The following is a 23621-nucleotide window of genomic DNA, read 5'->3' as shown; positions in this document are numbered from 1 at the left end:
CAAAATTTGCAAACATTCGTGACAAGAATTTTCAATTCTATTAAGGACAAGGAGGCGAGGATTATCCCACCCGGACTATGCTTAATTTTATATTAGCATGTACTGTATTTCGAATCTGTATTGTTACAGTTGTGAAGAATTCTGTATTTTTTCCCTCCCCTATATTTCTTACTCCCTTGATGTTGGGATATTACGGCTCTGTCTCTGTTTCAGGTTCCGACCAGAAGTGATTTGGTTTTACATCATGAGCCTCACCTGTCTCCGTGTGCACGGACCCCGGATGTTACCTCCTTTGCGTGGAAGATGTTGTGGATTTCGGCGGCCTGCCTGGAGCTGATTCTCTTACTTTATTTGGGATTGTTATTTGATATCGAACTTGGTACAGAAAGAAAGAGGAAGAAAGACTGATTTATGGACCTTTTATACTGTTTCCTGAGGTCATTCCCAAGTGTTCATGGGATTTGTAGTTCTGTTTTTTGATTGGCTGCTGAGCATTTCATTAAAGAAATGAGAAAGCATAATCCTCGCCTCCTTGTCCTTAATAGAATTGAAAATTCTTGTCACGAATGTTTGCAAATTTTGAAATGTTCTCACGCCTGACGAAGTCATTGCATTGGTACTATTTATAAGATTAATTTAAATAGAAGGCAGCGGAACACCACTTCCTTAAGAGCAGCTACGACGGGTATGAATACATCTACAGCAATGCAGCTGAATGAATGAATGAATGAACCTGCCATCACTGGCCCGGAAGAGGAAAGTCCATTTCGCCTTTCACCAGCAGAAAAAGACAAATTAATAAAACTACCAGAATGTTAGCCCCAGAACTCCCAAGTGCATTATGGTATATGCAGTTCACTGTAATGTTTCAAGCATGCGACATTCACCAACAGAGAATAGTCCATTTGGTCTGTGGGGGCCTCATTTTCAAATGTCACTAGCTCCACTTTAGCAACGAGCGCCCCCCATGTTTCGTCCACTGCATTGAACCCGCAGCTTCCAGAGGCGCTTGACAAAAAGAGCTGAACGCTGCGGGTTAGTCAAACCGCAACTGGCCAGAGCTACACACTATGTCACGGTTGCGCACGAGCAGGACCACGCGTCACAGGTGCGCACGAGCAGGACCACGCGTCACAGGTGCGCATGTGCGGAGCGAAGATACCAACTGAAATCGCCGAGTTAGGACGTAGTCCTGGACAGATCTCACTCAACCTGCGCAGAGAAAAGACACTTCCCCCGCATAGAGGAGCCAACCCGAGGCGCTTAAAGATATCTCAGCATGTGCTGTGTGTTGTCCTCAGCGCATGCGCAGTTAGTCTAAGGGCTCTTTACCCCGCCTGTGGGAAGTGCTTTCTATCACCAGCGCATGCGCAGTTGTTCATCCAAGGCCCTCTTTTAACCCGACCATAGCAGGGCCCACAGGACCCACATGAAACCCCAGGTGAGGTCAAGAGGCACAAAGATTGTCTGGTGCTGGCAGGGTCTCGAGCCTGCAGCTGTCCGGGATTCATACGTTGTTGTTGTCTGCATCGATCGATGATTATTTGTATCAAAAATGCTCATTGACCCTCATTGGTCATCCATTCCTATGTGACCCTTGAGTATATCCATTCGTGTCCCTTCCCTATGTATATAGAGATAACTCTAATCACTAGTATATGCAGCAGACCTTTGTACTCTCTGCCATTCCTATGTGACTCTTAGAGTATATCCATTCGTATCCCTTCCCTATGTATATAGAGATAACTCTAATCACTAGTATATGCAGCAGACCTTTGTACTCTCTCCCATTCCTATGTGACTCTTAGAGTATATCCATCCGTATCCCTTCCCTATGTATATAGAGATAACTCTAATCACTAGTATATGCAGCAGACCTTTGTACTCTCTACCATTCCTATGTAACTCTTAGAGTATATCCATTCGTATCCCTTCCCTTTGTATATAGAGATAACTCTAATCACTAGTATATGCAGCAGACCTGTGTACTCTCTCCCATTCCTATGTGACTCTTAGAGTATATCCATCCGTATCCCTTCCCTATGTATATAGAGATAACTCTAATCACTAGTATATGCAGTAGACCGTTGTACTCTCTACCATTCCTATGTCTCTTAGAGTATATCCATCCGTATCCCTTCCCTATGTATATAGAGATAACTCTAATCACTAGTATATGCAGCAGACCTTTGTACTCTCTACCATTCCTATGTAACTCTTAGAGTATATCCATTCGTATCCCTTCCCTTTGTATATAGAGATAACTCTAATCACTAGTATATGCAGCAGACCTTTGTACTCTCTCCCATTCCTATGTGACTCTTAGAGTATATCCATCCGTATCCCTTCCCTATGTATATAGAGATAACTCTAATCACTAGTATATGCAGTAGACCTTTGTGCTCTCTTCCATTCCTACGTGACTCTTAGAGTATATCCATCCGTATCCCTTCCCTATGTATATAGAGATAACTCTAATCACTAGTATATGCTGTAGACCTTTGTACTCTACCATTCCTGTGTGACTCTTAGAGTATATCCATTCGTATCCCTTCCCTTTGTATATAGAGATAACTCTAATCACTAGTATATGCAGCAGACCTTTGTACTCTCTCCCGTTCCTATGTGACTCTTAGAGTATATCCATTTGTATCCCTTCCCTATGTATATAGAGATAACTCTAATCACTAGTATATGCAGTAGACCGTTGTACTCTCTACCATTCCTATGTCTCTTAGAGTATATCCATCCGTATCCCTTCCCTATGTATATAGAGATAACTCTAATCACTAGTATATGCAGTAGACCTTTGTACTCTCTTCCATTCCTATGTGACTCTTAGAGTATATCCATTCGTATCCCTTCCCTATGTATATAGAGATACTCTAATCACTAGTATATGCAGTAGACCTTTGTACTCTCTACCAATCCTATGTGACTCTTAGAGTATATCCATTTGTATCCCTTCCCTATGTATATAGAGATAACTCTAATCACTAGTATATGCAGTAGACCTTTGTGCTCTCTTCCATTCCTACGTGACTCTTAGAGTATATCCATCCGTATCCCTTCCCTATGTATATAGAGATAACTCTAAACACTAGTATATGCAGTAGACCTGTTATATGTGACTCTTAGAGTATATCCATTCGTATCCCTTCCCTATGTATATAGAGATAACTCTAATTACTAGTATATGCAGTAGACCTTTGTACTCTCTTCCATTCCTATGTGACTCTTAGAGTATATCCATTCGTATCCCTTCCCTATGTATATAGAGATACTCTAATCACTAGTATATGCAGTAGACCTTTGTACTCTCTATCAATCCTATGTGACTCTTAGAGTATATCCATTTGTATCCCTTCCCTATGTATATAGAGATAACTCTAATCACTAGTATATGCAGTAGACCTTTGTGCTCTCTTCCATTCCTACGTGACTCTTAGAGTATATCCATCCGTATCCCTTCCCTATGTATATAGAGATAACTCTAAACACTAGTATATGCAGTAGACCTGTTATATGTGACTCTTAGAGTATATCCATTCGTATCCCTTCCCTATGTATATAGAGATAACTCTAATTACTAGTATATGCAGTAGATGTTTGTACTCTCTTACATTCCTATGTGACTCTTAGATTATATCCAGTCATATCCCTTCCCTATGTATATAGAGATAACTCTAATCACTAGTTTATGCAGTAGACCGTTGTGCTCTATTCCATTTCTATGTGACTCTTAGAGTATATCCATGTCTATCCCTTCCCCATGTATACAGAGATAACTCCAATCACTAGTAAATGCAGGAGACCTTTTTACTATCTTAGAGTATATCCACGTGTATCGCCTCCTTGTGTGACTTTACATCTTGTACATTTGCAATTTTTTCTGTGTGTATCCTTCTTTTGTAACACATGTAATCCTAAGTCCTTATGTTTCTCAATTGGTGCTTATTCAAAGTGCTCTGACACCTTCGGGTAAAGTTCGCGCTATAGAAAATCGCATAAATAAATTGGTGGAGTTGGGTCACTCTTTTTTTTCCCGCTGGGTCTGGGTACCTCAAGGTCTGTACTGCACAGCAGCTATACTGGGTCTCCTTGTGTCTGCTGAGTTGGGTCACTCTTTTCAAGGCCTCAGCAAACGTTAACATTTTTTCAGCCTGAAAACTCAGTGTGATGAGAAGATCGACTCGAATTCCGTTTTTGGCTTTCACCAGAGTAAAGGGGGGCAGCCCCGTCAATTGAAAGTGAAAGATCACACTCACAGTCAGCACATACACGCACGCACACATACAGAGACACCCTACTCCCCCGTCGCACACAGAGACACACACACGAGCACACCTACACGCACGCACACATACAGAGACACCCCCCTGTATGTGTGCACATAGACACACACACAGAGACACACACATGAGCGCACATACACGCATGTACACATATAGAAACACCCCCCCCCACCGTCGCACACATACACACACGCGCGCACACATACACGAGCTTACCGACACCCCCCTGCCGCCCCCCCTACAAGTAAGGCTCACTTACTGGCACTCCGGACATCTGCAGCCTACGCGGGGCTCTCCCTCGGGCATAGGAGCCCTGCGTCACCACTGCTCCTCCAGGCACGCTTTCACCAGGCACACACACACCACCAGCCGTCGGTGCACGCTTTCACCAGGCACACTCACACCACCAGCCGTCAGTGCATGCTTTCACCAGGCACACACACACCACCAGCCGTCAGTGCACACTTCCACCAGGCCCACACACACCACCAGCCATCAGTGCACGCTTCCACCAGGAACACACACCACCTGCCGTCAGTGCAGGTATCAGAGTGCTTTAAATCAGCATGCTTATAACAAGCAAGACTAGCACTCTATATTACTGCCAACTTTGCTTAGCATAAGCAACAGCTAACCATTCACAAACAATGTTTATATACCAATTGCAAATTAAAAAAAAAAAATTAATGCAAAGCATTGTCATTTACAATGCCAGTAACTCTAACTTTAATGCTGCGAGACCTATTGCATTGTAAATGCTTGTTCTAACTGCAATTAACCTTTAAATAAGTGTTTGCTGTATATGTACGTTTCTTTTTCATGTTAGTTCTTAGTCAAGTAAACAGCAGCCCAGTGCTGCTGCTGCCGAGGGGCCCGCATGTAAAGACCTGGAGGGCTGGGGCTGCCCTTCCAGATGCTCACCTCTGCACAGCTCAAGAAGCTGCCATGGCTTAACAAGAGAAACAGGAAGAATCAGAGAAACTGACACAGGTCAGACACACAGTACCAGAGAGTACTAACTGAGAACTTGCTTGTTTGCACAGTCTCTTTAAGCCAGAGTATTTTGAATGATTGAATGTATCGCTTTTAAAATTACTCTGGATGCTTCTAAGACAATCGCATTTTAAATTTAAAGCTTTTTGAAACAAATGTTTTTTAAACTGAAATTGCATTGAATGCTTACTCACTGTGGGTAAGCCTGACTTACGTCGAACAGTAGAACGGGAGCTGGGCTGGGCAGGACCAGTGACCACAGCTGGAGGACTCGCCCTCGTGGGGAGCGAGGGACAGGTCAGCGCTCTAGTAGTTAAGCATAAGCCTACTTATGGTGCCCACAGCATGGACGCGCAGCGGCACGCTGCTGGCGCGCCTAAGGCTAGCCCGCCTGTTTACGGACACGGTCGAGGGCGAGGAACCATGCCGGATTCGTCCCAGAAAACGGTAAGCTCATCACATATGATAGAGCATTATTACTCTCATTGAGATACTCGGGTAGAGCCCATTGTGAGATGATTCTAGCGCCAACAAGCTTGATAGGGAAGAAGATGTCATGCCCTCTCTGCCGGACTAAGTTTAACTCAGGCATGGTGATGGATGTGGTGGTTATGGACGTGGTGATGGTGGTGGACATGGTGGCGGTGGATGTGGTGGACATGGTGGTAGTGGACGTGGTGGTGGTAGGTGTGGTGGTGGTGGGCGTGGTAGTGGTGGACGTGTTTTGTACACAAATACCGTGCCATTTAATACAATAAAAAATGTGTCAATTCACATGAAGAATAATGACAACCTGTATTTTATTATTCTTCATGTGAATTGACACATTTTTAATTGTATTAAATGGCACTGTATTTGTGTACAAAAGTATTGTTTTATATCGAATAAATTGTACAATTTTCTTAATATTTTCTCAAAATTGTTTTCATCTTATTTTTCTATTTTTGTGTTTTATTAGAAATGTGGTTATGGCATTAATGGGTCTGTGAGTTATGAGTGGTCGCATTTTGCATTCCTTTTCATTTTTGGAAAAATAGGGACTTGTTTTTATTACTAGTCTCGTAAATACAACACATATTGCATTACAAATGCTATCGGTGTCACATTTGCGAAAGTTATAACTATTGGCATTGTAAATGACAAAGCTATTAATTTTGCTATTTTCAAAACCAACACATAAATAAAAAAATTGTCATTTACAATACCAATAGCTCAAACTTTCCTAATGCGAGACCTATTGCATTGCAAATGCTTGTTTAAGTATTTGACACAGTATTGAATTTATAACCTTTGTTTTTTATGGTCATGAGTCACCAGAATACTAAAAACGTGTCTTTTATTTTCAGGGTCAATTAAGTAATGGTCACCAGCTTGGAAGCTCTGTTCATTCTTCAGTATTTGTCATTGATCTCCACTTGTGGCTGGTTTGGGTCTGCCCCCTGCCTCGTTCCCGATAACTCGCACAGGTAAGGAGCTTGTAGCAGCAACATGATAACCCTATACTCGTCTGTAAGAAGTGCGCTCTGAGGCAGGAATCCGATCATTTTTGTGAAACAAGGAAGGGCCAATATCTGCTATGTACATTTGTTAAAATAAAACAGTCAAATCACAGTATACTGTTCCAGAGGTTCGTCCCAGAGACATTTTCTGTAACTGAATGCAGACACCCTAGAAAGCATGTGCTTTTAAGACAAGTTGCGTTTACTCACCTGATGGTGACATGTTTCATCATTGAGCTATACTCCTCACCAGGCCGGTGCTACAATGCCTGGCGGGCACCACTAGAGGGCACTCTGTCGGAGATCTTTTAATAAGTACGTTGGATGAGCATAGTAGGACAGAGGATGTTGTGTCATAAGATGTGAGATTGGTGAAGTCTGAATATAAGATCAACTATCGACCAGTTGCCGCAATATAGTTAATGTGATCTTCCTGGTCCATGTTGAGATTAAAAACAGTGGCAGAGAAATTGAGGAACTAAGGGCGCCTATCACTGTGTGAAAGTGTCGATCACCTATGGACCTGCGGGTAAGCTGGGGTCTATACTTCAGGTCAACTTTGTTCATTCCTTGTGTAGTCATGGAGCAATCTGTTGGTATTTCATCAGGACCAAATATGGGAAAATGGGTAAATGGGACCTAATCTTCTCCACAGTGTGAGGAGCTCTGTAACTCAAAGCCCTGCACCATGCATAGGTGATAAGGTGCCTAGTAACATCTTACTACCACAGGTGAGCACTCTCTAACAGAGTGCACTAGTTACGGTAACCCTCCTAAAATTCAGGACAAACTGATTTATTCAATAACTTGGACGCCGCATCAGGGGGCAACTGGTTTGAAAAGCACATGCTTCCTAGGGTGTTCAGTTAGAGATAATGTCTGTTGGACTGAACCTCCAAAACAGTATACTGTGGGTTGATTTATACAAAGAATGTGTATACTGGACTGTCATATTCCTCGTCATCTCTTATGATATGTAAAATAAAACACAACACACCTGGAGGCCAACACATCTATCATAAATGTAATGCAAAAATAGCAAAAGGCCAAGCAAACTAACAAGTGACAATTGTCTTTGCAATGGACGAGAGCATCCACCCTAAAGCAAGTTGGAGTATATAATGCTAATGCTACACAATGCATTTTTATACACTTTTCTCCTAATACAAGTCAATGAAACATGAACACGTGATAGAAACAGTTACTAAAACAACACTAATGAGTAGGAGGCAGGACCTTCTCTCGAGAGGAATGTGAGGAGTCCGTGAGGTGCAGATAAAAGATACACAGAACAGCTGCAGAATTCACTGTTTCTGGAAATAACACTTCTGTTTGTCAATATTCAATTTACGACAAGGTGCCGGAAAGTGTGGAGATGGACATCACTAAATAAAACGGTTCTGGGCCTAATAGAATCATGTAACTTTGCAGGCATATGAAGGCGAACAGTCGCATCAAATTAATATAAGAATATTGTAATTTGGTAATGTAATATATCAATGCATGTGTGGCATTCATGTGTAACCAGTTATCGGTGTTAAAGAAACCAGTATATCCAGGTATGCTTTCTCAATTCCTTCTTCCTAGAGGCCACCACTGCTGCTATCCAGCTGTATTCAGCAGTGCCTCCTGTGACCTGGAATCCTGCATTTAATCAATACCAAAGGTCGTCAATGCTTCTAGCCAACTCCGGTCCCCACCACCCTTGGGCCTGTTATTCTTTTAGCTAGCTCCAGTCAGTAGTGGCCCCTTGGACCTGTATGTAAGCCTACTAGCCAGCTCCTGTTAGTACTGGCCCCTGGGACCTGTTATCATTCTAGCCAACTTGAGTCATTAGTAGCACCTTGGGACTAGTGATCATACTAACCAGCTTCAGTCAGTATTGGCTCCCTGAGACCTATTATCCTGCTAAGTAACTCCAGTCAGTAGTGACCCCTGTACCTTAAATCCTGCAAATATTCAAAACCAGAGGTCAACTCTACTGCCAATCAGTTCCAGTCAATATTGACATGTATTGTTACCCTGCTTGTAATGAATACCAGAGGCCAGCGTTCTTGCTAGCCAGCTCCAGTCACCATTGGCCCGTCACATATTATCCTCAATAGGATCAATGCCCAAGGCCTGTGCAGGTGCTAACTTGCTCTAGTCAGCAGTGACTTCCCGGACCTGTTATTCTGCATATAATCAGCAAGGCTTCGGCCCTAAATACACTCACCCCACATCCTTACTGTATAATAGCAATTATTTACTTACTTCATACAGTAGGTACCGCACTATATCACACGATCCCAAAAACAAAGAAAATAAAAAAATGCCTAAGCCTTCAGTACTCCACCTTTCAAAAATGACCAAATCACACCAAGCACTATAGCCTGCCACATCACATGGCACACTTAGCCACGACATGACAAGATACCACGGCAGGGATTTAGGGCCATTAATCCTCTGTTCTGGGCATGTATGCTGTAGATGCACATGCTTTGCATACTCCTGCCATCTTGTGTTGGGTCCGGATGTTTGCAAGTTGTTTATCTTTGAAGAAGTCTTTCCAATCACGAGGTAAGGTGACCACCTTTCGGTGATAGTGCACATGGGCATTGACTCCATTGTTAGATTGTTTTTTACCCCAAACGGGTTCGGGTGCATATTGCTGCACTCCGAAACCGCTCTTCGGGTTCCCCTCAGTGCGCAGTCCACTCTACCCTCAACTGTATTGTTTCAGTACACGTTTCCCTGTTCTCCTCGTTTCAAATAGTTTGGAAAACTCTCCATTTTTGATAGAAAACCTTGTGGGCAACCGTCGGGCCTTGCTGCGTAGGGCCAGCCATCTGCAAATGGAACGGACTCCATTCTATTTCTGTCCTGAGTGCCACACCAAGTACCCTCCACCGACGTACATCAAGTTTGTAACTTGTTCCTCTCTCCGGAGCACAAGAAGGAAGACTGCGGCCCTTGTAAGTCGTTTCGGTCCAAGAGGACTCTACCCGATCATCAGGCTCGATGACAAGAGAGGCAGCATCAAAGCGTTCAGCATGAGAAGAAGCTCATCTCGGTGCCAGAGCACAATCGCTGGGGCATGCTGGGGCAGTCATGTGATTGCAATTCTACGTCATGCCAGTACCATAGGCGACAGACCAAATGTATAGGTTATCTTGCGCCCTTCTGACATCTAAACAGGCCTAATAAACAGCATTTGGGTGTCAGCTCAATACTTAGTTGTGTGGCATGCACCATTTCTTCGACAGCTTGTTGCTAGAAGGAGTGTATTGCATCGCAGGACCATGGTTAATGTACGAAATCAGCCCTCACAATGTTGCAGCGCAAGCATATATCTGGCCAAGACCCGACCATTCGATGAAGGTCTTGTGCCGTTTAGTAGGTTCTTCGCAGAAAATTATAATGTATCAGTCGAAAATGGGCATTACTAGAAACCATGCGTATTAGTTCACAGGCCTGCTGCCAGTCTTGATCTTCCATTGGAATGTCAAAGTCTAAATTCCAGGCCTCTCGGGCCTGTGTGTAGTGCCTACTGTATCTGATCGCATTGTTCTTTAAAGATGCATAATTAGGTGTCTACACACACCATAGGTTAGCAGTATCTCAAGGGTTGGAGTATGCGGCGGAGCTGTCGGACAGCATGGCCAGTTGTGCTTAGTTGTGTCTGCCAAGCACGCATGTTGTAAAAATTGCCCCTGGCTTAGACCAAACTCTTTGCGGGCATGTTTAAAGGGGATAAGTCTCATCTGGGTACAATTCACCTTATTGCTCACACCCCCCTCACTCCATGCCTTGAAGGACATACTGAGTGCCATCTGCCTGATTGGTTTTAATATCTAGATTAGGAGCTCCCTATGGAATGGTGCGCGCTTAAGTACTCTCCCTACAAACCAATGCCATACTCTGGCCGTTTGTCGCACAATATATGGATTATCTCTTGGTGTTCCCGATTCTTCCATTAGCAGCTCTGGAAGACAACCAGCATCCACCATTCCCGCCGAGAGCCGAATTTCCCAACTAGGGACTGTGTTGAGCAATCGAGCTGCGTGTTGAAATTGAACGGCATAATATTAGGGGTCCAAATCCCCCGCTGCATACGTCCTGGTCAGTGTGGCCAAAGCCACTCTATGTGTAATGGCCGTGTTGAAAGGTTTAACAAGACCATGAAGGGCATGATCGGTGGACTTCCTGAAAAACTCAAAAGAAGAAGGGATGTCTTACTTCCCTGCCTGCTTTTTGCCTATTGGAAGGGCCACAGAAAGGAGTAGGGTCCTCCTTATCCTAACTTCTGTTTGGGTTTCCTGTCGGTACCACTGTGCCTTGTGAAAGAGGGATTGGAGAAACCTCTTGTTGAACCTTAGCAGATATAGTGGACTATGTGTTTGGCTTTTGCTCCAGGATGTATGAGTACGTGGAAATAGCAAGCAAAAACGTCGTGGCCAGCCTAGCTCCAGAAGCTCTGGTAATGCCAACAGGCTGCTATGATTGAGTTCCATCCAGGGCAGATGGTGTGGGTTTTGGGGCCTGTGACTCCTAGGGCTCTGCAAGGTAAGTGGAGTGGACCCTACCCTATCCTAGAAAGAAAACTGGTGGTCACCTACCTGGTAGACCCTGGCTCAGACAGGAACCATAAGAGGGTCGTCCATCTCAACCGCCTTACACCCTACTATGACATGGCAAATGTGACCATGCTCATGGTTACAGATGAGGATCAGGAAGCAAAGAGTGAACCTGCCCCTGACCTGTCCAGCAATCAAAAGATGGGTCAGTGGAAGGTGTGGTCTTGTCAGACACCCTACCTGCCCATCAGGAGACTGATTGCAGGCAAGTCCTAAATCAGTTTGCTGAGCTCTTCTTTTTGACCTGTCGCCAGACTAGCTGGTGTATCCATGCTGTAGACGCTGATGAAAGGCTACCTTTCGAGAATAAAACATACAGGCCGGCCGAACATGTGAAAGAGAGCATCAAAGCTGAAGTAAGCATGATGCTGAAATTGGGAGTTCTAAAGCCTTCTGAGAGCCCCTGGACCTGCCCAGTTGTCTTAATCCCCAAGCCTCATAGCCAGGATGGTAAGAAAGAAATGAGGTTTTGTGTGGACTATTGGGGCGTGAATGCTGTGATCAAAACTGATGCATGCCAAATTCCATGGGCAGATTAACTTATTGACAGGTTGGGAGCAGCCAAGTATCTGAGTTACAAATGGGGGTGGGGTCGCACACTACTCACACACCGGCGGTGTCGCCCCTAGGACTCTGGTCAATGTAGTAAAGTGTTCACAATGCATCATCTTTCGATCTTCTGCTATCTTCGCTGTCTTCGCCATCCCTGGACACGTGTTTCGGGGTATTACCCCTCATCAGGAGGGATAGGCCGTGTACTGAGGTTGCCGATGGCTGCCAATATCTGCCAGGTATAGTACCACTCAGGCGCGTAGGTGCGGGATCCCAGGCTCGTCAGCCCACTGCTCACGGGAGCTTTAAAGTTACAAATGGGGGTGGGGTCGCACACTACTCACACACCGGCGGTGTCGCCCCTAAGGACTCTGGTCAATGTAGTAAAGTGTTCACGATGCATCATCTTTCGATCTTCTGCTATCTTCGCTGTCTTCGCCATCCCTGGACACGTGTTTCGGGGTATTACCCCTCATCAGCAGGGATAGGCCGTGTACTGGGGTTGCCAATGGCTGCCAATATCTGCCAGGTATAGTACCACTCAGGCGCGTAGGTGCGGGATCCCAGGCTCGTCAGCCCACTGCTCACGGGAGCTTTAAAGTTACAAATGGGGGTGGGGTCGCACACTACTCACACACCGGCGGTGTCGCCCCTAAGGACTCTGGTCAATGTAGTAAAGTGTTCACGATGCATCATCTTTCGATCTTATGCTATCTTCGCTGTCTTCGCCATCCCTGGACACGTGTTTCGGGGTATTACCCCTCATCAGCAGGGATAGGCCGTGTACTGGGGTTGCCGATGGCTGCCAATATCTGCCAGGTATAGTACCACTCAGCCAAGTATCTGAGTATGTTTGATCTCACATCAGAGTACTGGCATATAGGTCTGACGACTCCAGGAGCAAAATAAATATCTGCATTTTCAACCCCAGATGGGTATTATCAGTTCACTGTAATGCCCTTTGGTTTGAAAAATGCATCTGCCACTTTTCAAAGGTTGGTGAACTAAGCCCTTGCTGGATTGGAATCCTTGAATGCAGCATTTCTACACACTATTGCTGTCTTTAGCTCCACCTGGCAGGATCACCTGATCCACCTTAGGAAAGTACTGTGGGCTCTGAGAAGTGCAGGCCTCGTTATCAAGGCATTCAAGTGTCAGATAGGGCAGGGAAAGGTTGCATACTTGGGTCGCCTGGTGAGTGGAGACCAGGTTCAACCCTTACACCCCAAGATCTAGACGATTCTGGACTGGGTGGCTCCAACTACCCAGACTCAAGTGAGAGCCTTCCTTGGCTTCCCTGGTACTGTAGGAGGTTTGTGAGGGATTATGGCGCCATTGTGGAACCCCTCACAGAACTGACTTCCAAAAGAATGCCCAAATAGTGAACTGGACTGTGCGTTGTCTAATAAAGACTTATAAAGCGCGCGCACACCACAAGGTTTCCGGGCGCTGCGGACAAGGGAGTCCTGCCGCTAAGTATTTCATTCATAAGCCTGGCGAAAGAGCCAGGTCTTTAATAGTTTCCAAAATTGAGGATATGATATCATCGATCTAATGTCCCGAGAGAGAGAATTCCAAAATTGAGGGGCCAGGACCGCAAATCTTATTCCCCCCAATTTCTAGCGTTTAAAGGATGGAGTAGCTAGGGGATTCAAATGGGAAGATCTAAGATCCTGAATGTGGATATATCTCTGGATCTGAGTAGATACAGACACTGGGCAGTTTCCATGGAGCGCTTTAAAGAGGAGGCATCCCAACTTGAATGCACTGCGTTCGACTACCAGAAGCCAATGTAACTTTTTCATAAGAGGGGTGACATACTGCATTCTTGGCTGGCGATCGATTACTCTAGCAGCCTGGTTTGGCACTAGTTGCAGTCTTTTCGATTGATATGCCGGAATGCCAAAGTAAAGAGTTAGTGTAGTCAATGTGAGAGATGACTAAGGCTAAAGCAACTTGGCTAAGAGCTTCAGTTGTGAGAAATCTGCTGTTCTCCAGTAATGGGGTATCTTTCATAGATTCACATGCTTGAATCATTCCCCGTCGTCGAAGTGGGAGTCCCACGGGACATAGAATAGCAATATAGCAATAGTATAGCGAAAGCATAGCTAAAAGAGCAATAGGAAGTATTGTAACATGGACGTTAATAGGAAAAAACGTGTCACTTTAATAACTTGTCCAAGTCATTAGATATGGTACAAACTCCAGCCAATCAGGCGACCGCACCCTCTGGAACCTTCTCCTCAGAGGCTCAGGCTCTCAGATGTTCTACCCCACGTCGTGTGAAGGGAGTCTCCCTGAGCGCTGCTCAGTCCCTCTACCTTTTCTCTTCAGAAACCCGTCTTCACTGCTTTGTCTACTAGAAAGAGGTCACTCATCAGACACTGTGAGTCTTGTGGGAAACTCCGCTTTCATTCCAAAGACCCCCACAAAAAATGTATCTACTGCCTCCACCCTGAACATCAGGTGAGAGATTGTAAAATCTGCTGGACTTTTCTTCAAAAGACTTTAAGAGACAGAGAGGGAAGTCTACTTCTGTGGTTACAGAAACTCAAGACCACGGATAATCCCTTATCAGATGTTGAGAGTGATTCCTCTCTCAGGACTGTCATCTCTAAGAAGAGGGCTAGTGAGGCGGAGATGGTATCTGCTAATCAATCAATCAATCAAAGACATTTATATCGCGCACTACTCACCCGGAGGGTCTCAAGGCGCTTGGGGAGGGGTGGTCCGCAACTGCTCGAACAGCCAGGTCTTGAGCAGCTTCCTGAAGGCGAGGTGGTCTTGGGTCAGGCGGAGGGGGGTCGGGAGGGAGTTCCAGGTCTTGGCGGCCAGGTAGGAGAAGGACCTTCCTCCTGTTGTGGCTCTTTGGATGCGGGGGACGGCGGCGAGGGCGTGGCTGGTCGATCGGAGCTGGCGTGTGGGAGTGTAGAAGTTGATGCGGTTGTTGAGGTATCTCGGGCCTTGGTTGTGTAGGGCTTTGTGTGCGTGGGTGAGGAGACGGAAGGTGATTCTCTTGTTGACCGGGAGCCAGTGCAGATCTCTCAGATGTCCGGAGATGTGGCTGTGTCGGGGGATTTCGAGGATGAGTCTGGCTGAGGCGTTCTGGATTCGCTGGAGTCTCTTCTGGAGCTTGGCGGTGGTTCCGGCGTAGAGGGCGTTGCCGTAGTCCAGTCGGCTGGTGACGAGGGCCTGGGTGACCGTCTTCCTGGTCTCGGTGGGGATCCACCGGAAGATCTTACGTAGCTTGCGCAGGATATTGAAGCAGGACGAGGAGACGGCGTTGACTTGTCTGGTCATGGAGAGGGAGGAGTCCAGGATGAAGCCCAGGTTGCGTGCGTGGTCTGTCGGTTTGGGTGCGGTGCCCAGGGCGGGGGGCCACCAGGAGTCGTCCCAGGCGGAGGGCGAGGAGCCCAGGATGAGAACTTCCGTCTTGTCTGAGTTCAGTTTCAGGCGGCTGGTCATCATCCACTCGGCTACGTCTTGCATCCCTTCGTGAAGGTTGGTTGTGGCGGTGGTGGGGTCGTTGGTGAGGGAGAGGATCAGCTGTGTGTCGTCGGCGTAGGAGATGATGTTGAGGTTGTGTTGGCGTGCGATGGCCGCAAGGGGGCTCATGTAGATATTGAAGAGGGTGGGGCTGGAGGAGCCTTGAGGAACGCCGCAGATGACTTCGGTGGCCTCTGACCTGAACGGGGGTAGGCGGACTCTCTGTGTCCTTCCGGCGAGGAAGGAGATGATCCATTCTAGTGCCTTCTCCTGGATTCCGACGTTGCTGAGGCGCTGCACTAGGGTGCGGTGGCAGACAGTGTCGAATGCTGCGGAGAGGTCTAGGAGGATGAGGGCCGCTGTTTCTCCGTTGTCGAGCAGGGCTCGGATGTCATCGGTGGCAGCGATGAGGGTGGTCTCGGTGCTGTGGTTGGCCCTGAAGCCCGACTGTGAGGGGTCGAGGGATCCATTCGTCTCAAGGAAGGCGGCCAGTTGCTTGTTGACGGTCTTCTCGATGACTTTGGCTGGAAACGGGAGGAGCGAGATTGGGCGGTAGTTTTTGAGTTCGGTGGGGTCCGCTGTTGGTTTCTTTAGTAGAGCGCTGAGTTCGGCGTGCTTCCAGCTCTCAGGGAAGGTGGCGGTGTCGAAGGAGGTGTTGATGATGTCCCGCAGGTGGGGTGCGATGACGGGGTCGGCCTTGTTGAAGACGTGGTGAGGGCAGGGGTTGGTGGGGGATCCGTAGTGGATGGAGTTCATCGTGCGGATGGTGTCTTCGGTGCTGATCGGGGTCCAGGCGCTGAGGGTGGTGGTGGGGGGCGTTGGTGCGGTCGTGGGGAGCGTTGTTTGTGTGCTGAAGCTGTTGTGTATGTCAGCGATCTTGTTCTGGAAGTAGGAGGCGAGGGAGTTGCAGAGGTCCTGCGATGGTGTGATGTCGTTGTTTCCGGCGTTGGGGTTGAAGAGCTCTTTCACGATGTTGAAGAGTTCCTTGCTGTTGTGTGCGTTGTTGTCCAGCCGCTCCTTGAATGCTGTTTTCTTGGTGGCGTGGATCAGTTGATGGTGCTTTCGGGTGGCGAGCTTGAGGGTGGTCATGTTGTCCGGTGTTGGGTCTCTTCTCCAGGCTCTCTCGAGGGCTCGGCAGATCTTCTTGGAGCTCTTGAGTTCGTCGGTGAACCATGGGGCCTTCTTGCTGCCGGGTCTGCTGGGCGGAGTCCTCAGTGGGGCGAGGTCGTCTGCGCATATGCTGATCCACTTCGTGAGGTTGTCGGCGGCCTGGCTGGGGTTCGCTGAGCTGGCGGGAGGGTGCTAGCTCAGGGATGCGGCGAGTTGGTCGGCCGTGATCTTGTTCCAGCTTCTTCGTGCAACCTGTTGCTGGTGGTGGTGGATCGTGGTTCTTCTGAAGCTGAAGTGGACGCAGCTGTGGTCCGTCCAGTGGAGTCCGGTGGCGTGGCTGAAGGCGATGTCCTTGCTGGATGAGAAGACGGCGTCGAGTGTGTGTCCGGCGTAGTGGGTGGGGGTGGTCACCAGCTGCTTGAGTCCGAGGTTGTCGAGGTTGTCGAGCAGGGTGGTGGTGTTGCGGTCGTTGTTGTTCTCCAGGTGGAAGTTGAGGTCCCCGAGGAGGATGTAGTCAGCGGAGGGGAGGGCGTGCGGGCTGATGAAGTCGGCTATGTCTTCGCTGAATTGTGTGCGTGGTCCCGGGGGTCTGTAGATGAGGGAGCCTCTGAGGGTGGTCTTGGGGTCGGTGTGGATCTGGAAGTGCAGGTGTTCGGCGGTTGTCAGGGTGTCGTCGGTGTTGGTCGTGATGCGGATGGTGTTCCTGTGGATGATGGCGATGCCTCCTCCCGTCTAATTGGCGCGGTCTCTCCGGGTGATCTTGTAGCCCTCCAGGATGGCGATGGCGATGTCGGGCGCTGAGGAGGCGTTCATCCAGGTTTCCGTGAGGAAGGCAATGTCTGGCGATGTGGTGTCGAGGAGGTTCCAGAGTTTGATGGCGTGTTTGTAGACGGAGCGGGTGTTGAGCAGGATGCACTTCAGGTGGTTGCTGCTGGTGTTCGGTTTGGTGGGTGCTGGTGTGGTGCAGGTCCGGATGCAGGTGAACTTGCAGGAGTGACAGCTGAAGGGTCCGTGGGTGCGTCTCGGGGTGGCTCGGTAGCATCCCGGGATTCGGCCGGTGTTGAGTGCGTTGAGGGTGACGGCGTCGTACGTCCGGCGGGTGGGCTGGGGTCTGCGGGGGACAGGGGGCCTGGCGCTGGGCGCGGTCCAGGCGCGGACGGGCGCAGACGGGCTTACACAATCGGCGCGCCCACTGCGTGTCAACACTGCGAGTACGCCCGGTCGCCATTTATGGCGAAGTGGGAGGGAGGGAGGAGCTGGGAGGCGGGAGCGGGGAGGGTACAGAAGAAAAGGGGGCGTGGCCGCGAGCACGGCGACGGGAAGCGGGGAGCGGGGCGGGGGGCACAGGGGGACAAGGGGAGACAACAACACGGAGGAAAAGTACAAAATCACAGGGGCACAAGGGCAAATAACAGCACGGAGCAAAATAGCACAAAGTCAGAAGCTCAGGGGGATACAAGAAACAGTGTTACACGGGAGGAAAAACAAGTTAAGCACAAGGTAGACAATGCGATCCCGCTAGGGCAGCGGGGGGGCGGGGTCGTGGCTGCAGGCTCAGCGAGGCTGAGTGCAGCAGCGGGAAGGAGGGGCACACACAGCAGCTGGTGGCCGTGCGGTGCGGGGGTGTCCTGGGAGCAGGTCACACTCACCTGCGCCGCACGGTCGCCATTTATGGCCAAGTGGGAGGGAGGGAGGAGCTGGGAGGCGGGAGCGGGGAGGGTACAGAAGAAAAGGGGGCGTGGCCGCGAGCACGGCAGCGGGAAGCGGGGAGCAGGGCGCACAGGGGCACAAGGGGAGACAACACGGAGGAAAAGTACAAAATCACAGGGGCACAAGGGCAAATAACAGCACAGAGGAAAATAGCACAAAGTCAGAAGCTCAGGGGGATACATGAAACAGTGTTACACGGGAGGAAAAACAAGTTAAGCACAAGGTAGACAATGCGATCCCGCTAGGGCAGCGGGGGGCGGGGTCGTGGCTGCAGGCTCAGCGAGGCTGAGTGCAGCAGCGGGAAGGAGGGGCACACACAGCAGCTGGTGGCCGTGCGGTGCGGGGGTGTCCTGGGAGCTAAGGCTAAGGTGCTCAAGAAAGACCACACCTCTACTCATGAAGGCCAGACTTCTTCCTCAAAAAGGGCTCCTGCTCCTTCTAAGGGACTACTTATGACCTCTACGCCTCCGAGATTTGCCACTAAGTCTCAGGCTTCTAAGTCTCTTCCTGAGTCAAATTTGCCTAAAAAATGGGTTCCTCGTCGACGAAGACTTCCGTCGCCACTGCTACAACGACGACTTCCTCCTTCTCTTCTCCTCAACCTACAATGATTATTTAATTCGCGTCCTCTCCGTCGATGTTTGTCATGGTGTCGGTGAAGCCTCGCTTGTCTGCCACCTCCCTCACTTCGTGGTCGATGAAAAAGAGTACTGTCTCCGGTCGGTCGTCGTTGGATGCCTCCTCGCCGACGAGACGGTCGATGGCTCTCAAGGCTCTACCTGCTTCGTCGACAGATGCCTCGTCGAAGGTTGCCTCATCATTGATGGGTGCCCAAGTCGGCAGCTCTGGCTGCTGCACCACATCCTCTCCCCATAGCAAGTACATAGGCTGGACACTTGTCATTATGAGTTCGCAGCTCCATGATGGCTTCACTGAAATATGTGATGTTTGGCACCAAGCATCTCAACATAATAAACTTGCACCGATTCCAGTGTAAATTTTTATTAAAAATTGCACACATAGGGCCCCTTAGCGGGGTCCCCTGAAACCTACCAATCCTTAGTGTGGTCATTGACTGGCCTGAGCCTGCCTGCTACCACCAGAGTGTGTTCTGACCTCAGGGGAGAGTGCCTGCGCACTCTGAGACTGAGAACAATGCCTTTCCAGGGTGGAGGTGTTCACATCTCCCACTGGACAGGAAGAGCCATCCGTGGTGGGGAGCTTCAAAGGTCTTGCCGCCTTTGTAAGGCAACCCCAGCCTCTCCTGTTCGAAGGAGCTGGCCTCCATCCTGTCCTCACCCCCTTTTTGGCAGCAGGACAGGTGGGAAACCTTTGATAGAAGAGGAGATGTGCCCCCCTCTGCCAACTATACCCCTCGGGTGCTGGAGGCTAGGTCAAGTTCACTTTTCAGTGCCCACCATCTTGAAGATGATGGGGCTTATCCAGTTAGGGCTAGGACTGTGTCCTCCTCTCACAGAAGGTGGGCATGTTAGAGGGCGTAGACACCCCAGGCAAAGGGCCCATTGGACACCACCTGTCACTCCCTTGTAACACCCTTAAATCTAGTTTTCAGGCAGCATCCCCAGTCTCTCAACTTCAGTTCCTGATGACCTAAGAAGAGCCAGCACTACCGATGTGCACCAGCAGAGAAGATTGCAGAGAACTACTGTACACAGGTGTTCCAGGACCTTTTGTCTAAAGTAAAATCTGTATCCCCTACGGACTGCTGCCCACCACACATCCTAAAAGAAGCCTTCACCGGCCTCCCAGGACCAGCCCTCTCTCTTCTGAATGAGTCCCCATTCTAGAGTTGTGTCCCTAAGGCCTTTAAAGATGCAATTGTGGTTCCCCTTCTGAAGAAATCAGGGGCAGACCCCCAGATCCTGTTGAATTACCGCCCAATCTCTTTGCTCCTGTTCCTGTGGTGAAATGCCTGTCCAATTTTATTGAACAGTCCAACTATACCGACTCACACCAAGCTGGCTTTCGGCCTGCCCACTCAATGGAGACCGTAATACTGGCGGTATTGGACTTGAGAGAGGGCTGACAGAGGTACTCCTCAGGCCCTGGTGCTGTTGGATCTCTCGGTTGCCTTTGACACGGCCGACCATGGGATCTTGGTGGACCGTGTCAAGGAGGCTGGCATTCAGGGCTCAGCCCTTAGTTAGATTAGCTCCTTTCTAGAGGATCGCTCCCAGTCAGTCTAGAGCGAGAGTCCACCATGAGCTGACCTCGTCTGGACTCAACGTTACCTGCAGCCTCTGCAAGGAGACCCCCTCAACCTTAACGTGCTTTGGTATGCCTTTTCCGACACCAAAAGGCACCCTTGCAACCATCCGTTCTGGGCTTTGGTGAAGAGGACAAAGGGTGTTGCTACGTTCCCGAGAATCGAAACTTACCATTACAGCTTTTGGTTTCCTTCGACCGGCCTACTGGCCTGAGCCTTCATACTTTTTCCAACTTGGCCGGTCTTTGATGCTGTGTTGTCTTGCAACCTCTGTCGCTGGTGGTGTGGTGTAGTCATGGTGCTGCCTTGGGCCATGTCCAGTTGTTAGACGGACCGGGAGGGTCGGCCGAGGACAAGGGGAGAGGTCTCCAGGGAGAGCCGTCTCCAGCGATCGTACAGACAAGTAACTTCCCCCCCACAGACGTACACTACACAAGCTAAGGTTTAACGTTCTTTATATGCAATCTCAAAGTACGGTGAAATGGTACAAGGAGGTCTGGACTCAGGGGTCCCCTCGATTCTGGTCTCTTGAATGGGAAAGGGGGTAGCGGGACAGTCTTATTACCAATCTGGTAGATGCGATGGTTTGATGGATAGCTCACAATCCTCGAGCTCGGTGTTCTAGAGGGTCGGGCCGCGGCGGAGCCAGCAGGTCCCGAGATGATCGAAGGTAGCGACGGTCCGCGGCGGCGCCAGCAGGTTCAGGAGAAGATGGTGGTTGCAACGGTCCGCGGCAGCGCCAGCAGGTCCCGACGAGGATGAAGGTTTCAGAAGGTTGCGGCAGCGCCAGCAGGCAGGACGGTAGTTCGCAAGGCAGGGCTACGGCAGCGCCAGTAGTCCGGCAAGGATGAGTTCTTCACTGCGTCTCTCGACTCCAGGATACAACTGCCTTCCTGCTCTGGAGCTGCCCCAGTTATAGGTCTGGCGCCCTTTTATGTCCGGACCCTCGCACTTGGAGGTCGGGAGGTCCGGGATGAGGGAGTCCAGACACCCAACAGGGGGGTGGAGCCAGCGCCCGGGGGAGCTGGGGCGATCGGCACCTGGCGGGGGAGAGCCATCGACACTTCTTTCTCCCATTGACCTGCCAAGTGGTCCGCTCACCTCCTGGGTGGATGGTGGTGCCGGGATGTCGGGGCCTGGCCAGGCCCAGGTTTAGGGTCGATCTGAGGCCACGCGGCCTCGTGGTGCAATGTCCAAGATGGCTGCCAGGCCGGGCGCGGGGGACCGGTAGGGATTCGGCCCCGCGATGCAGAGAGGTCCGGGGCAGGAGTCCCGTATGGGACGGGAAGCGGGTGGCTTTTGTGGGTAACACCTGGAGGGCCGGGGCTCGGGCCCTGTCATGCGGGGAGGGAGCCAGCCCTTCACGTGGCCTGTTCAACACCAGTGTTGGCCTCAACCCCCAGAGACTAGTTCCCACAAGCCGCTGTTACTTACCTGTAAGCAGCCTCTGTCCGATTGTCCCAGTCCCCCTTAATTTGTATTGGGTTTCCAACCTTGAACTTGCACTTGCACCTGGGCACCCCATGTGCCGCTAGTGGTGCACTGTTGGTTCTGAACTGAACCTTGTCCAATCCTAACTTTAACTTCCGAAGAATGGTCTTGTAAGTAGATGTTGCCTATACGTATGTTGAATGTTTTCTTCACCCCATAGGTTAACATTACAAAGTCTGGAAAATGCACTAATTGTTCACTTTTTATATTGAACAGAATTTCTATTGCAAAACGTATTTACTCTAGATGAAATTCTGTGGGTCCGCAAAATAAATCTGACCAAGTGTCATTTTATAAATTGGTCTCAGATTTATTCATTGAGTGTGTGTCATTTATTACCACTGTGTGTACACCAGTGTGTGTCATTTATTGCCACTGTGTGTACAACAAATGCTTAAAACAATCCCTCGTATACGTCTAACTGCTCCCCCACACTACCACAAAGAGCATTAGTATTATCTACTTTAGCCTCTGTTTACCTCTGGGGATCCGCTGGACTCTCTGCACGTTATACCTCTTTTTGAGCCGACTCCCCACGCTCAAGTACTCGCACATACTCAGACATAGACAGACAGACACACACACTCTCTCTCTCTATCTCTCTCACACATACCCTCCCTACCTCACATAAGAAACATATGTTTAGCTTCTAAATGACACCTTCAATTAGGACCATTAGTAAATAGGTTCATGCAGAATGCAGAAGATCCTACTTATAAGGATATCTGTGCAGTCATCCCCGTGACAGGAAAGAAGAAATACAAATAAATGAATAAAATGCTTTAGGAGGCTAAGCACTCTTTTATGTATTTATTTATTTTGACTTTTTTTTATTGATTTTAATGCAAAAACAAAAAGAAAAAAAAACTGACATGTCAGATACGTACCTGAGAATTACAGTCGGCATACATAGTCATAATCAATACAAAAACCAACAACTGAAGAGCATCCCCCCATTCCCACCCCCAGCCCGGGCCTAGTTCTGCATTGTTGACCACACATTAGCATGATTTGACCCATCTGGGTGGAGAAGTGTGGCTCACGGGTTAGAGGAGGCAGACCCTGAAGCCGAGGTCAGACCCGGGACCAGGGTTCAATTCCCGACGCGGCAGGGTCTTGAGCTCAAATGTCCACAGACGCGATAATTCTCGCTTCGGGGCCTACTCAAATCAGGGGTTCACACTCTGCAACTCTGGGCAATAGCTTGCTCAATCTCCACAACGGCCCCCGCAGCGGGATGCCTGGCTTTCACCTTGGGGGTGCCCAGTAGGGGCTATCTCACAGGGAAAATCCAGGACGGGTTCCCAAAGCAAGCGCCTTGATACCTGTAAGGTGATAAGTGCGATATATAAGAAACCACACATACCTACATACACATACATCTCGCTGGTGGATACGTATATCAGGACTAGAACACATCCTTGCCCTGTGGGGTTGCAGTTCAGTGGCTACAGTCTTTGACTGAAACAGTTCTCCCGTCAGTCTGAAGGAGCATTGACCGCATCTTCAGTCTGCTCACTACGGGTCAACAAGTATTCTCGTAATGGGGCCCAGATGTCTTTAGGTCGTGATCTCATTGGAAGTTCTTCTTCATAGAGGGACAATTGCGCCAGACAATACACCATATCAGTTAACGATTTGG

At 49.0% G+C, this 23621-nt stretch overlaps 1 long non-coding RNA gene across 1 annotated transcript in view; it reads left to right on the top strand.

Moving 5' to 3' along the window:
- The first annotated feature begins 1366 nt into the window (after positions 1-1366).
- The window catches only part of LOC147737850 (uncharacterized), a 42561-nt gene continuing 20306 nt past the window's right edge, over positions 1367-23621 (top strand). The window contains exons 1-2 of the long non-coding RNA XR_015299375.1: positions 1367-1441; positions 6635-6754. This is a non-coding gene — a long non-coding RNA (uncharacterized LOC147737850). The remainder of the gene's footprint in view (positions 1442-6634; positions 6755-23621) is intronic.

This window comes from Lissotriton vulgaris, chromosome 1_1 (assembly GCF_964263255.1).
Source record: "Lissotriton vulgaris chromosome 1_1, aLisVul1.2, whole genome shotgun sequence".
In the NCBI taxonomy this organism is placed as follows: Eukaryota; Metazoa; Chordata; class Amphibia; order Caudata; family Salamandridae; genus Lissotriton; species Lissotriton vulgaris.
The sequence above is the reverse complement of the archived record's forward strand: the minus strand, read 5'-3'. Positions and strand labels throughout refer to the sequence as shown.